At 43.0% G+C, this 3,506-nt stretch overlaps 1 long non-coding RNA gene across 1 annotated transcript in view; it reads left to right on the forward strand.

Annotated features, from left to right (window-relative positions):
- The window catches only part of LOC122237196, a 66,472-nt gene that overhangs the window by 19,939 nt on the left and 43,027 nt on the right, over positions 1-3,506 (forward strand). The gene's annotated exons all lie outside the window — the stretch shown is intronic.

The following is a 3,506-nucleotide window of genomic DNA, read 5'->3' on the forward strand; positions in this document are numbered from 1 at the left end:
TAGGGCAGAGCTTCACAAGGCAGAGGTCTTAAGATGGAAACATTAGAGAAAACAAATTTGTCTTTGAAATCCTGCTCCTACCATTTACTAAATGTTTTACTTTGGGCTAGTTATAAACCTCCCTGAAACCCAGTCTCTTCATCTAGAAAATACTAATAATAATAGTACCAATTTCAAAGGGATGCTATGAAAATTGAATTAGATAATCTATGCAAACACTTAGCATGCTGCCCAGCACAAAATCAATGCATTCCATAGGCAAGGGAATTTATTAGTTAACCACCCAGGTGAGGATAAAAAGTCAAAACACTTTCTCATAAAGGCATCAAGTAGAATCTGAGCATCCTGACCACATCCTTCAGATATGACCAAGATGAAGGTGCTGGGGGTAGTCTGTTCTAGAAGGGAGGATGTTAAAGTCAGAGCTCAAACTCCAGACTTATTTTAGTAGACACAGAGATCTCTAGATCAAAAGAGATCTGGGGTGCCTGGGTGGCTCAGCCAGTTAAGTGTTTGACTTTCAATTTCAGCTCAGGTTTGTGAGATTGAGTCCCACATCAGGTGCTATGCTGACGGCGTGGAGCCTGCTTGAGATTCTCTCTCCCCCCCCCCCCTCTGCCTCTCTCTCTTGCTCTCAAAAATAAATAAATAAACTTAAAAGAAAGGTAAATACTGACACATTAAACATCAAATAGATTAAATGCAATGTGGAATCCTGGATTGGATCCTGGAACAAAAACAAATGACAATAATGGAAAAACGGGCAAAGTCCAAAGGGAGTCTGGAGTTTAGTTAATAGTAATTAACCATAGTAAACCAACCACTGGTGGTTTCTTAGTTCTGACAAATGTGCTTGGTTACATAAGATGTTAATATTATAATAAGCTGGGTGAAAAGATACCCAGGAATTCTCTGCATTAACTTTGAGATGTTTTTGTAAATTTAAAGTTCTTCTAAAATTTAAAAAGTTTATTTAAAAAAATCAAATAGATCCTTTTCGCCTTTGGAGAACTTTCCACAGTGGACTCACTTAGACTTAAAGTCATGTCTTTAATTTTTACTTCCTGGGTGATACCTAGAGGGGATGGAGGGACTGAGCCCTTTGTCCCTGGATGAAGCCAGCATGAGAGTCACTCCTGTGGCCTCATCCTGGCTGTTTTTCTCATTTCTCTAGATCTGGCTATAGCAGGGGAGGGGCCCGCTCCATGCCAGAGCCTGGTCACCAGCTTAGCTTAATTTGAGAGAAAGATGAGGTGTCAGAAGGGAAAAGTGGCCAACATTTGGTTTTCCTGAGCTCATTTTTCTCAGAAAAGTCAATGAATATCTTATGACTCTGTACCCCTTCCCCCTGACACATTGTCCCCATTGGACAACATTCCTGGCTATAGTTGAGAGAATTCATAATGGCTTCTTGAAAACCCTAATACATGTCCCTGGATCTGCAGCCCTGGTGGATTAATAAAACAAGAGATAAAGAAGGGAAAACAGCATTTCAATGAGCAATTACATTTATTCAAGAATGGTTTTGAATGTTTTACACACTTACTGAAGTCTCATACCGTGAAATGAGGAAGCTGAGGGTCAGGGAGACTAGTGACTTGCCTATAGCCATGTAAATAGAAACAAGGAGTCACATAGAGGGGGGGCCATATAAAAATTCCAGTTTCTCCCTGCTTCTCTCAAATACATACACGCAGACGTAGACGTCTTCCAGAGGTCAAAACATCTTTGATTTCACGACCTATGTGCTGGGCGATTGTGCTAAGTACTTGGCAGACATTTAATCCCAACAGCACTTACCCATTGTTGACCCCATTTTACAGAAGAGGTAAATAAAGCCTGAAGAAAGCACTTTGGTGTCTTACTCAAGGTTGACAAAGTTTATAAAGTGGGGGGGTGGGGGGGCTAGGACACATACTCAGCCAATCTGATTCCAGAGCCTGGATTTTTAATCATTTCATCGCTCAGTGAATATTTGTTGAATGAACGGATGGAAAACAGCTTTGGGGGAGGAGTGTAGAGTAGTCTCAATAATACTGTGGCCTGGATCTAACATCTAGAAGGTGTGAGACCCTTTCTCCCGGAGTGGGCAGTTCTAGCAAGACCAGTGCTCCCCCACTTACCTTTGTCTTTCCTTCTTCTCTCACTTCTCTTGGGGACTATGACAGGTACTTAATGCATGGCAAAGAGAAAAATGGCACCCAAAATATTTTAATCGAGAGACAACACAAATGTGTGCACACGCACATAAACACACGCATACACCCGAGAGAGAGGGAAAACAAAATATAAAGGAAATTTCAGTTCTGTTTCTTGCTAGCTGTAGGGCATGTGACTTTGGGGAAAATATCCAACCCTTTGGGCCTCTTTCCTTATCTAAGAAATGGACTAATGGTCCCTAACTTCTGTGGTTGTTGTAAGAGTCAGACATCATTTCGCCAGAGTCCCCCACTCCATGGGTGGCAGAGGGGATGCCCTACAAAACTAGTTTTCATGTTTTTTATCTTTACTGTCATCCTTGTCTATTTCATAAAACCTGTTTACTTCAGCAGAGGCTCACAGCCATATGCCACCCAAACACAAGCACTGAGGCCACATGTCCCCCAAATCCTGATACCACCCAGGCAGATGAAAGCTCGAGCCTTAACAAGGCTTATCATCAGAGCGGACAGATGAGAGGGTTCGACCGGGCTGGAAAAAGAAAGCATGTGTCCAAGTTGGCAGATGGAGGCCTTTCCGTAGCCTCTATGTCCGTTGCCTGATCCAGTCAGCTACAGGGGGATGCCATCTCAGACTCATTGCCCTGAAAAGATGGTCTTTGTTATCAGTAGTCATATCGGCAATGACATTCAACCTGAGCTCTAGACATAGACAGACTGATTAGCAGGAACAGCCAGTACCAACAAGCACAAAACGAAATTAAACTGTATCTTTTGGAGATATTACTCTTGCCTCCCCACCCCCCCACCTTCTGTTCGGTCTACTGCTAATGGATTGGTTGAAAAGTAAGACAAAACAGTGCACTAAAACCCAAAAGCTGGTCCCAGGACTCCAGGAGTGGAAAAGCCTGGAGAGAGGCTAGTCCCTCTTCATAGTGGGTCCCTCCCAGCAAGGATTAGGATTATAATCGGTGGGATAATGGCCAGTGCCCTGATCATCCCTGCCCATAGAGGGTACAGACACAGGACACAGGGCGGGGCACGCAGGGGAGAATATTCTCCAGGCAGGGACCTTGCGAGAGGGAATTCAGGGCAGCGGTTTTCCGGAAAAAAAAAAGCAGAATGAAGAAAATTGCATAGCAGCAATACCAACAACAACGACATGGATAAAAAAATAATAATACTATCACCACCACCACTGATGGCAATAGTGTCAAATATGGAAATGGAGCTTTACCACAAGACCCAAAGGGGAAGGAAAGAAAGAACATGGAAGAAAAGAAAGGGATGGAGAGAGGGAAATGAATTTTCAAAGTCCTAATTTTATACTAGACCACACAAGCAATG

This window comes from Panthera tigris, chromosome A3 (genome assembly GCF_018350195.1).
Source record: "Panthera tigris isolate Pti1 chromosome A3, P.tigris_Pti1_mat1.1, whole genome shotgun sequence".
Taxonomy (NCBI): Eukaryota; Metazoa; Chordata; class Mammalia; order Carnivora; family Felidae; genus Panthera; species Panthera tigris.